Here is a 13,198-nt window from a genome sequence, read left to right on the forward strand (position 1 = left end):
TGTAAGATGTGTATTACCTCCCCCAATACTGTGTGTGTCTTCATGTGGATAGTGGCCTAGTCCATGGCATCCAGTTTTGTATTGACTACATGTTCTGTACCTAGTCTGTTAAAATGCAGTGATCCATTGTGTCATTTCCTAGGGTCCCGTGTTTGGCACCATTGTTCCTGGTGTCTAAGGGTTTGATGCTCCAAGCTTGCAGTGCTTGTGCCTCTAAAGTCTATTGGCTTGTTGTCCCAGTTCCCAATATTAATTTCTTTGGTCTGTGTCAGGATTCCAGTTGTCCTTCTACAGTTTGACAACTAGTGGCTGCTATTGTTCACCTTAATAATTGTGCTGCAATCCCACTCCTTACCACTGGAGGCTGCTGTTGTGTTCTGTCATTGCCTTTACTAAGATGGCAGATTCTGAACCTGTGGGATCCATCGTGTTTCCTGTTCGGGCCTACTTAAAGCCGCATGGATCTCTTACTCATTGCTTGAGAATTGTGTCTAGCTGTTAGCCAAGTTTCCAGTCTCCAAGCTCCTGAACATTCTTACCTAGATTGTTCTCACTTATCTATGGATTGTTAACTACAACTCCTTTTGCTAACTACAAGAAATTCTACTATCGCTTGCTGTTCCTGCTTGTGCTCCTTCGGCCACTGGTTTCCAGCAGTACGATGCCAGTATCATAACAGTCTGTCATATTGGTTATCAGCATTAAAGGGAACCTGTCACGTCCTAGTTACTATCATCACTGCCCCCATAGGTTGTTTGTTAGTGATGCAATGTGTATCACTGACAAGCTGTTTTCATGAAAATTGGTGGTATTATAATGCTTTTCTAACGTTTTATATACTTTGTCCTACCTGCTCGTATTCAGTCATAGGGGTGTGATTCTCAGTTTCAGTCGTGGGCGGGCACCTCATTTAGTTAGTGCTGGCGCCGCCCATGACATTTGAATACTGCTCCTGGCAAGCGCTATGTTTGTGGGGAGCATGCGCATTTGCACACGTCGGGCCGCTGGTCCGGCGCGTGCACACTGAGGCTGTGTGGCTCCCGGCGCGTGTGCAGTCAATGTATCTTGAGGTCACCGCTGCAGTGTCACACCGCATGCACCCCATACAATGCTTAATTCCAACCACTGCCAGAGAGTTGATTGGTGAGGGTTCCAAATTTCAGACTCCCACCGATCTCCTACTGATGACCTATCCTATGGATAGAATAGTTAATTCCTGGAAAGCGAATTTAAAGCAGCTTTCTGTTAAAAAACAAACAATTGAGAGCATTTGGTTAAGTATTATGTATATATTATGCCTTATGCTGTCATACAAGCAGTTACATGACCATGCTTCTGGCGTGTATGTCCTGCTGTGTGATATCCGTCACACTGAACATTTGGTTATCTATTTTCTCCATGAAGTACAGGAGATCACTCATCATTCTGTATGCTTCTCCTCTCCTTGTTATTCCCACTGCTCCATTACTCTTACTCCTCCCAGTCTGAGGAGGGATCCAGTTTCACATGCTGGGCAGCAGATCGTGCAGAGTCTCAGTTGTGGATTTCTGTTGTGTGTGCAGACAGATAGTAATTATAACACTACCTTATATCTAGTTTTAGAGGAGCACAGTTGTAAATAGAGACGATGTATGTCTGCAGCAGGGGAGGGTAGAGGAATCATAAAAACAGCAAGCTCTGTTCACGTACAAACAGCTAAGCAGCACATACACAGCCAAGATGTTAAAAAATAACCACTACGGTAACATCATCTGGTGAATATTCAGATACATACTGATATTTCACTTCATTTCTAATTAGCTCAGAAAGCCTCTTTCAGCAAAGAAGGTTAAAGCTCAGTCACATGAAGAGATAGAAATGGAAGTTTCCACGATAATGACATCTTCCCACCTTCCTCGGCGTAAACCTTGCCAACCATTGTAACTTAATGTGTATTCAGTCCAAAAAAATTGTGCGCCATCAGCAGGCACAACACGCCAGTGATCATTTTTGAGCAGGTGCTCATTGGCATTACACCGACACAGCTAACTGATAAGAAAAGATCATTAGTGACTGTCAGTAATGTGGCCTCCTAATTATCTTTGGAGCAGCACAATCTAAAGCAGATGAGGGATAACAGCAGATGCCACCAGTAGAAGATGTAGCGAATGAGAGGACACAGAGATAAAGTTGTCTATTAAAGATGTCCTAACACCTTAGATAACTGTCGGCTGATGCCATGTATGGCCATCAGATATCTCTTAGGGCGGCACGGTGGCACACTGGTTAGCACTCCAGCCTTGCACTGTTGGGGTCCTGGGTTCAAATCCCACCAAGGACAAATCCCACCCACGTGGGTTTCCTCCGGTTTCCTCGCACACTCCAAAGACATACAAATAGGAAATGTAGATTGTGATCCCCAATGGGGACAGTGCTGATAATGTCTGTAAATTGTCTGAATTGTAAAGCACTGTGGAATATGTTGGCGCTATATAAATAAAAAGATTATTATCTCTTACGGCTCAGCTATGGGTATTCAATTAAGACAGTGGTGTAAAGGCCTCCATACACATTAGATTAATGTCGGTTAAATCCGACAATATCAACGAGTTCAACCGACGGTCCAATGTGTATAGGGCGCTGGAGAAATGACCATTGTGAAAGATGTTAATCAAACATGTCTGATTTCGGACTGCCAAACGCCTCTGTTGGTGGTTCATCTACCTGGAGAACAAAAGGATTGATCGAACATTGACATAAAAACTGCCCAATCCCTATCTCTCCCAACATCATCTGAAAGTTGAGATCTTGATATCCACTGGATGACAGCAGATCCAACTGAAATCAGTGGGTCTGGATGACTTTAACCGAATGTGTATGGGGTCCGTTAAGGGGCTGTTTCATCCAATTAAATTGGTAAAACTGTAATGTGCTTGCAAAAAAAAAAATAATTTTGTAATCTACCCTTTATTAAAAATCCTTTCCAGATTGTTAATTCTGTAGTGTTTATTACGTACCCAAGATTACCAGCCACTTTCGAGGTGGCTGCTCTCCTTGGCAAGGAGCAGGCGCTTACAATCTGTTTTCTACATTTATTTGCAAACACTGCATTGAAGCTGGGCAACCTCAGTGTCCCTTCACACTACTGGATTTAGGAACATGAGATAACAATAAGGGGTTTGTACCAAGTTGTGAAGTTATCCCCTCCTTCCACTGGATAAGGGATAACTCTGTGATTGCTTGGAGTATAGTTGCTGGGACATCCACCAATTCTGTGAATGAAGCGCATCTCTGCCCCATTCATTCTTAATGGGAAGGCACAAGATAAGAATAACTTAACATCTTAGTACAAACCCTTGTATTATGTATTACGATGACATAGGTGGGGTTGTATTTTAGATGCCTCTTTGGGTATTAGTAATGTTTCCGCTATGGAAAAAAAGTAGAGATGAGCAAATTGACTCAATGCAAAAGGAATGTGTCATATTTTAGAAAACTTGCTGGACCTTCGCATGAATCACCAAAAATAGGCCCACCGTAATTTTACACAAAGCAGAAGATTGTAAGAGTGAGGGAAGGCTCAAGATCATCAGGTCACATGATATAGCACAGCCAATCAGGAAGGGCTATGATAGCCTGTATAAAAGCAGTTGCAGGGAATGCAGCAGATATTTTTATAGTGAATATGGATAGCGGAACCTCATAGCTCAGCAATAGGAGAGAAAGCTATAAAACACTGAATAAACATTACAGATAGAGTGTGCGTGTGCGTGTGTGAGAAAGGACAGCAGTGAAGAACCATAGCAGTTTACCCATAGCCATAAACATGGAGGTCACTTTGACATCATCATGGCCGTTTGTGTTAAAGAGCTTGAACAGTATTCAGTGTCCTGGGACACCTCAGAGCCTTACACGTGTGTTTTCAGGTATATTGGAGGCTTTACAGTACTTGAGATTTGCAGCAAATAAATTTGCTGTGAATCAATTTCTGGGGAAAAATTCAACGAGGCTAGCGAATTAGAATGTCAAAATATTCTCTCATCCCCGAGAAGAAAACCATTGGGATATAGATGCCCGTAGGTGGATGACATACCTGCCAATTCTAACGTATGAATTTTTGCTTGTTCTTGCTACCCTCTTCAAGGATGGGAGATTCTATGGTTCTGAAAGGCTATGCCACGCACAAAATTATTGCAGATGTCAGAGGGTGCAGAGTATTTCCCCAATTGATGACATTGGAATTTGGCTTATCCAAGATGGAAATGGGACCTAGTAAGCTGCCATTGGATAAAGTCATACACTAGGGTGCCGCAGTCATACAATGCTCCTTTTGGGATACTAATAGCCAGGTAGGTGAATAATATTCGGAATTTATGCATCGTATGAGAAACAGAAAAAAAACTATTAGTGTAGACAAGCAATTCAGTTCCATTCACAATCCAATCATTATCCCCCAAGCCCCAACACATTTCAATGTCACATTTCAGTGCAGTGGATTCCGTCCTTGCTACACACCAACACCAGAGCACAGATGGCTCATCCATTACACTAATACCTACAGTGAGAACAGGCGGCAAAGGAAAAAGAGTTACTTTTTACAGGTTTCTTGTGATCTCACCATAAATTCAAAGAACCCGGAAGCAGGATTGTCTCCGCCGCAATTTCAGGTAAATGACGTACCAAACATCCCAATAAATCGCAATACGCTTCATGCTGTAACTCAAACACCAAGAACATTGGCCAACGTTTTGGCTTTTCAAGGATCCGTCAAAAAAATCAGCGGTGGAGCAAATTAGGTCAAACCCATGAAGAAGTTCACACGTCTTAATAAATATAGCAGGTTTGGGACTGCTTTATAGGCAAAACATCAACGTCTACAGCTGCCTTTTTTTAGCCATTACATTTGTAAGAAACACGCAGAGCAAATGGAGAAGGGGTCGTATAGATGGGGGGACCCTTTCAGCTTTGAGTTTTCTGAGCTGAGTTTTTCATTTAGCTCAACACAAACACAGAAAACGAAAGGCATCAAATTCATTTTTTTCTATTTATTTTTATTTTAACTGACCTTTGTTATCGACTTAGACCAGTGATTTCCAACCTTTAAAGCACTCGGGAACCTCTGGAAAAAGGAGTTTGTATGCTCTCCCCGTGTTGTGTGGGTTTCCTCCGGGTTCTCCAGTTTCCTCCCACTCTCCAAAGACATTGTGATAGGGAATCTAGATTGCGCCCCACTGGGGACAGAATTGATAATGTCTGTAAAGCGCTGTGGAATTAATGGCGCTATATGAGTAAAATAAATAAATACAACCACTAACAGCAGCGACCAGAGCTAGCTGTGATCGCTGCTGTCTACCTGCTTAAATGCCGCCTGTTTTGACAGCGGCATTTAAAGCATGCAATTACGGTGCCCACCAGCCTTTAACCCCCCACCAGCAACATGATTGTAGTTTGTTGATGGGTTGATAATGCAGCAAGAGCTTTTCTGAAAGCCCCCATGGCTGCCATCCATCTTTGTATCCTTGTGAAGCCAGCTAAAGGCTGAACTTCTATATTCTGCAAAAAAAGATGAAATAATCATAGGTTCAAGTCTTCAATACACTATAAAATATTAAAAAGGTTATTAAAAATGTTTTAAACAAATGTGATCACTACCCCTTTTCCAGTTTAAAAAAATGAATATATTTTGTAATCCGCAATAGTCAGTGCTATGAAAATATAAAATTATTTAACCCAAACAGTAAATTACATAAAGCAAAAATAAAATAAAAAATGCCAGATTTGACATTTTTGTGTTGCCATACCTTTCACAATAAAAAGCGATTAAAATGTTTTATGTACCCCAAAATGGTACAAATAAAGCCTTGGCTTTTAAAGAAGACTTTTAAATAATTTTTTCGAGATGAACTAGACACCGTACCATCCTTAAGAGCTAAAGGTTTTTTGTTTTTTTTATTTCCCCTCTCTTTTGCAGTGATATTAGCAAAATATTTCGTACATAAACAGTTAATTTTTTTTTTTTTTTTTTTTTTAAGTCCAAGTGGACGTTACCAGATAGATTTCACTGGGGGCGTGTACTTCTTTCTGATGCTGACCAGTTATAAGCAGAATAGAACTATGAACTTTGCTGTTAAAAGTTGACTTTATATCATTTTAATCTTTTTTTTTTTTTTTTTTTGCTACGAGGTCCGATTGCCGACAAATCCTGGTTGGCATAGAATTTGGTTTAGCCTATAAAACAGGGGCTGACGGCAAGTTTAGAGTTTAGAATAATCCATTTATTCATCTCTACAACCTTCTTGTGTTCGGATACAGCAGCTTCCAGACTTATGATTCAGAATCACTGACCAAAGTCAAGTGATGCATCCAAAGCAGATGCTTAGTGCTGGACAATACCGGCCGGCGGCTCTGCCGCCTTCTCTGTGCAGCTCGCAAGGGAAATCCTCATGAAATGTTTACAGGAAACCAAAACTGATGTTCATACCAGGGGTCGTGATTGCTGTCAGCGCCGCAGGATCTGGGTCAGTGGCAGAGGCGCAGGCAGACAGTAGCTCACCAGCTATCATGTCTAGAATCATATCTGGGAGATTTCAGGCCTTCAACGCAAGATGCAATTCTAGGGAAAAAAAATCTCAAGACGTCAAGGCATCGAAACCGCTTCTGGGGACATTTTGCTGAGCAGACTGAACACATTCAAGCACATCACACACTGTAGAGTTGATGCTAATTTTAGTACATTAATATGCTTATTACAGACAGTTCTGTCACTTACTAATTATCTCTGAAGCAACACTTTAAGAAGCCTCGGGGATAACAAATAAATACTGTGCAATAACCGGATGGATAATGGGTGAAGCACGTCTTGCTTATGAGAATGCAAGGATCTCAGCCGTGTGATCACTCAGTATAAATTAGCTTAAAATGTTTAAAGAATGTATATTGGTATTATTTAGAAAAGAAAGGCCTTTTTGTAGGAATTTTAATTGAGAGCAGCATGATGTAGGGGATGTGTCACTTACTGGGCTGTGTGTTGTAGTTTCAATCAGGGCTGTGGAGTGGGAGTCGGAGCCCATTTTGGTGGAGTCGGAATTAAATGGACCAACTCCGACTCCTAAAATATATAATAAATTAGGTACAGTAGTTCAATGCAGTTTGTGGGGAATATTTTTCATAAGAATTTGGGAAAGTTATGAAATGTCCTATAAACGTCTGTCCTATTCCTGATCGAAATCGAAGGGTCTAGACTTTTAGCTGAGATGAATCTGCGCTACAGTAAATTTATCACTTAAACATGAGCCATGTATGAGGGAGTCGGAGTCGTGGAGTCGGAGTTGGAGTCGGTGTCATAGAAATTGAGGAGTCGGAGTCAGAGGTTTGGCTTTCCAACTCCACAGCCCTTCAATACAATCAACGTTTTATCAGCAAGAGATCATCATCACTGCAGGACTAGGTCTCATGTGCAGGCCAGTCCAGCTAATCTGTGTAACCCAGCCCTTTATCACTGATTGGCAGCTTGCTCACAATGAACAGTGTATAGTGGAAGATGCCATCAGTGGTGTGGGCAGGGTTATAAACAGCCCAGAAGTCTTAGCGCTGCTACATCAGATAAAATAGGGATTCTATCAAAACTACACTAAACAGCCCAGTAAGTGATACATTGCTGGAATCAGGGTATCGGTCTCACATTATGCTGCTATTAAATTCCAGAGCAAAAATCTCCTGATGGATTTCATTTAAGGCCCATGTACATGGGCCAACAGCAGCAATCAGCCAGTATATAAGCCAATGTCTCATTCCTAGGCTGATCACATCTTTTATGTGGCCTGAAATCTAAACACCGTAAGTAGCACATTTTCCGGTATAAACATGTATACTTGCCAATTTCTCCGCAACATCCAGGAGGCCCCCACAAAAAGAGGAGACAACCCCATTTCTGAAAATATCTGCATATCTCCTGGGTCGAACGAAAGGTTTCTTGTGGCCCAAGTAGGAGGGGACATTGAGGGGTGTTGGCATGGAGTGTGGGGAAAACGGCATGGGGGCATGCCTACAGAAAGGCTTGGACATGGCCAAAAATCTTTACCGGTGCATGTTGCTAGACTTACCCTCTCCTGGATGCCAAGTTGGAAAGTATGGAAACAGGACATGTGCTGTCAACAATATGCAAACTGTAAAGGGACTTTATGATCATATATATCATTCGTTCCCATATAATTTTCATTGGCCCGTTAAAAAGGGGCATTAAGTAACAACCACATACAGCTAATCAAATTCTTTTGATTAATTGTTCATTGGCAAGTGTGATAACCTCTATAAAAGCAGAAGTTTGAGCAATGTGCTGGTCTGGAGCATTCAAGCATGTGTTAGCACAAGGGAAAGGAGTAAAGACATCAGCAATTATCTTAATTAGACAATCAATTGTTGCTGCCCATCAATCTGGAAAGAGTAACAAGGCAGTTTCCAAACAATTTGGAGCCCATCATTCTACAGTAAGAAAGATTATTCACAAGTGGATGATTCAACAAGTTCTCCCCAGGGTCAGGCTGTGCAAAGTTCAGAGCAAGTGTAAAAAACCCAAGAGCTACAGCTCAGAGTCTAAAGGTATCAGTTAACGTGGTAAGTGTTCAAGTTCATTATAGTACAATTCTAAAAAGACTATACAAGTATGGCCTGTTTTGAAGGGTTGCCAGAGGAAAGTCTACGTCTAAAAAGAATATGGCAGCAGGGCCAAAGTTGGAAAAGTTGCATGTTCTTTGGATAGAAAAGACCAAAATGGAGTTGTTTGGCCATGATGACCTGAGCCACATTTTGGTAAAACCAAACACAGCCAATCACCACCTGATACCAAGTGTCAAGCATGGTGGTGGAGTGGTGATGATTTGGGCTTGTTTAGGAGCCACAGTCAACCACGAACTGCTCTGTATTCCAAAGTGAAATGTGAGGCCATCTATCCAAAAGCTAAAGCTTGGCTGATGTTTGGTCATACAGCAGGACAATAATCCCAGGAACATGAGCTAATCTTCATCAGAATGGCTGAAAAAGAATCAAGGTGCTGAAATGGCCCCGACAATGTCCAGACCTCGACTCAACTGAAGTGTATGTGCATATATACATATATATACAGAACAGACCAAAAGTTTGGACACACCTTCTCATTTAAAGATTTTTCTGTATTTTCATGACTATGAAAATTGTACATTCACACTGAAGGCATCAAAACTATGAAGTAACACATGTGGAATTATATAGTTTACAAAAAAGTGTGAAACAATTGAATATATGTGTTATATTCTAGGTTCTTCAAAGTTGCCACCTTTTGCTTTGATGACTGCTTTGCACACTCTTGGCATTCTCTTGATGAGCTTCAAGAGGTAGTCACCGGAAATGGTCTTCCAACAATCTTGAAGGAGTTCCCAGAGATGCTTAGCACTTGTTGGCGCTTTTGCCTTCACTCTGCGGTCCAGCTCACCCCAAACCATCTCGATTGGGTTCAGGTCTGCTGACTGTGGAGACCAGGTCATCTGGCGTAGCACACCATCACTCTCCTTCTTGGTCAAATAGCCCTTACACAGCCTGGAGGTGTGTTTGGGGTCATTGTCCTGTTGAAAAATAAATGATGGTCCAACTAAACGCAAACTGGATGGAATAGCATGCCGCTGCAAGATGCTGTGGTAGCCATGCTGGTTCAGTATGCCTTCAATTTTGAATAAATCCCCAACAGTGTCACCAGCAAAGCACCCCCACACCATCACACCTCCTCCTCCATGCTTCATGGTGGGAACCAGGCATGTAGAGTCCATTAGTTCACCTTTTCTGCGTCGCACAAAGACACGGTGGTTGGAACCAAAGATCTCAAATTTGGATTCATCAGACCAAAGCAGAGATTTCCACTGGTCTAATGTCCATTCCTTGTGTTCTTTAGCCTAAACAAGTCTTTTCTGCTTGTTGCCTGTCCTTAGCAGTGGTTTCCTAACAGCTATTTTACCATGAAGGTCTGCTGCACAAAGTCTCCTCTTAACAGTTGTTGTAGAGATGTGTCTGCTGCTAGAACTCTGTGTGGCATTGACCTGGTCTCTAATCTGAGCTGCTGCTAACCTGCGATTTCTGAGGCTGGTGAGTTGGATAAACTTATCCTCAGAAGCAGAGGTGACTCTTGGTCTTCCTTTCCTGGGGCAGTCCTCATGTGAGCCAGTTTCTTTGTAGTGCTTGATGGTTTTTGAAACTGCACTTGGGGACACTTTCAAAGTTTTCCCAATTTTTCGCACTGACTGACCTTCATTTCTTAAAGTAATGATGGCCACTCGTTTTTCATTACTTAGCTGCTTTTTTCTTGCCATAATACAAATTCTAACAGTCTATTCAGTAGGACTCATATATTATATATAGTCATTACTAACAGAGTGATCTATTTCAAGTGTTTATTTCTGTTAATGTTGATGATTATGGCTTACAGCCAATGAAAACACAAAAGTCATTATCTCAATAAATTAGAATAATTAACAAAAAACACTTGTAAAGGCTTCCAAAGTGTTTAAAAAGGTCCCTTAGTCTGTTTCAGTAGGCTTCACAATCATGAGGAAGACTGCTGACTTGACAGATGTCCAGAAGGCAGTCATTGACACACTCAACAAGGAGGGTAAGCCACAAAAGGTCATTGCTAAAGAAGCTGGCTGTTCAGAGTGCTGTATCCAAGCATATTAATGGGAAGTTGAGTGGAAGGAAAAATTGTGGTAGAAAAAGGTGCACAAACAACTGGGATAACAGCAACCTTGAAAGGATTGTTAAGAAAAGGTCATTCAAAAACTTGGGGGAGATTCACAAGGAGTAGACTGCTGCTGGAGTCATTGCTTCAAGAGCCACCACACACAGACGTATCCAGGACATGGGCTACAAGTGTCGCTCGCATTCCTTGTGTCAAGCCACTCATGACCAATAGACAACGTCAGAAGGGTCTTACCTGGGCCAAGGAGAAAAAGACCTGGACTGTTGCTCAGTTGTCCAAGGTGTTTTCAGATGAAAGTAAAATTTGCTTTTCATTTGGAAATCAAGGTGCCAGAGTCTGGAGGAAGAGTGGAGAGGCCACAATCCAAGTTGCTTGAGGTCTTGTGTGAAGTTTCAACAATCAGTGATGGTTTGGGGAGCCATGTCATCTGCTGGTGTAGGTCCACTGTGTTTTATCAAGACCAAAGTCAGTGCAGCCGTCTACCAGGACATTTTAGAGCACTTCATGCTTCCCTCTGCCGACAAGCTTTTTGGAGATGGAAATTTCATTCTCCAGCAGGACCTGGCACCTGTCCACACTGCCAAAAGTACCAATACCTGGTTTAAAAACAACAGTATCACTGTGCTTGATTGGCAGCAAACTCGCCTGACCTTAACCCCATAGATTCTGGGATATTGTCAAGAGGAAGATGAGAGACACCAGACCCAACAATGCAGACGAGCTGAAGGCTGCTATCAAAGCAACCTGGGCTTCCATAACACCTCAGCAGTGCCACAGACTGATCGCCTCCATGCCACGCCACATTGATGCAGTAATTGATGCAAAAGGAGCCCCGATCAAGTATTGAGTGCATTTACTGAACATACATTTCGTATTTTAAATACATTTTTCAAGCTGTTGTTATAAAATATTCTAATTTACTGAGATAATGACTTTTGTGCTTTCATTGGCTGTAAACCATAACCATCAACATTAATGTGACACCTCTACTCGTAAAGCCCGTGTTTTACCCAGGGTGTTGGGGGACTCGGTGTCGGGCCCTGTGATGGAGAGGTGGGATGCAGCCGTGGCCCGGGCCCGACCCGTGCTCAGGGCCGTCACAGTTGAAAAAGAGATGGTGCGGGCTCGTCCGGGTTGAGTGGCTATTTAACGACTACGCCACCTGTGGTGCCTGGTGAAGGGCCACCAGCGCCGCTGCAGTCCGCTGAGGCATGGTGTTACTGTGGCCAAAGTTCTTACTACTCCCCACAGGCGGAGCAAGGCCTCAGGGCAGAGGGACAGGATGGAGGGGGTAGTAGTTGAGGAGAAGGGATCCCGCATCCCGCGGTGTGGCGCAGAAATAATAGTCCGGAGGTCATAGGGGTGAACTTCCAAGGCTTTACTCACTTAGATGGCAAAGGAAGGCAACTCCCTGCTCCTCACGGAGTCCTGCGCTCACCAGGGGCGGGGGTCCGACAACCTCCGAGTCCAGCACTCAGTCGCGACCCCACAGCAGAGTGTTCCTGAACTACAGACCGATTCCTTTCCTGTCCATGTGTGTGCAAATAGGCCGGGACTCCCTCTGAGCTCCTCTCAGAACAAGGGCACGGGGGCAGCTCTGCTCCTTCCGATACCCGGTGGGATCCTCAGGGCCTAACCGGGCTTTCCCGTCCAGGACGTAGAGTAGCAAGGTCGGGTGTCGGGGGCCGGTACCCCTCTTGCAGCCGGAGTCCCTCTGAATATATCAGGTTGTCGAGGACAGGTGGCGTACACCGCTCCGTCTGCATCCTGCCTGGGATCCATTTGCTGTGGAGCCACACTCTTAAGCTCCGGGCCTTCTTGATCCTGGTCATTGGCCGGGTTGAGACATTCCCCGTCTACAACCTACCTCTTGTCCCAAGGCCAGGTTACGAGGGCTGAGTCCCTTGCCGGTGCAGGCCCACACAGGATCTGCGCTCCCGGAGGGAGGTCACATTACACACAGTAGTTGACAGCAACCAAGATCAAAGATGGCTTTCTATTAAATATGAAATCTAAAGTGTAACTAACTTGTAAGTCCTCCACCCTCACCCACTAACTGGTTCCCCTCACTCTTGGTTCCCCAGTCTCCCTGTAACCAGGGGAGCAGCACCTAGTGCATACTAGCTCCCTCTGGTGGAGAAGTGTGGCGTTGGATGCAAAAGGTTGGGTAACGACTATCACACTGGCCTTACCTCAGAGGAGGAACACCACACTCCATTAAAGAAGTGCAGCATCCCTGTGGCGGTCGAACCCTCAGGGGCGCCACATTAACAGAAATAAACATTTGAAATAGATCACTGTGTTTGTAATGACTCTATATAATATATGAGTTTCACTTTTTGAATTGAAGAACTGAAATAAATTAACTTTTTGATGATATTCTAATTTTGTGAGAAGCACCTGTATCTGTTACTGCATTTCAGAGAAATCAGCATTTTTATTCATATTCAAATGAGGCATTAAGTACTCTGGGCATGACAGAGCACTTGACAAGTCTCT

At 43.2% G+C, this 13,198-nt stretch overlaps 1 protein-coding gene across 2 annotated transcripts in view; it reads right to left on the minus strand.

Moving 5' to 3' along the window:
* The window catches only part of PHF24 (PHD finger protein 24), a 179,765-nt gene that overhangs the window by 159,886 nt on the left and 6,681 nt on the right, over positions 1-13,198 (minus strand). The window lies entirely within an intron of this gene.

This window comes from Phyllobates terribilis, unplaced genomic scaffold (assembly GCF_046119375.1).
Source record: "Phyllobates terribilis strain yellow unplaced genomic scaffold, ASM4611937v1 Scaffold_1__5_contigs__length_1240528914, whole genome shotgun sequence".
Lineage (NCBI taxonomy): Eukaryota > Metazoa > Chordata > Amphibia > Anura > Dendrobatidae > Phyllobates > Phyllobates terribilis.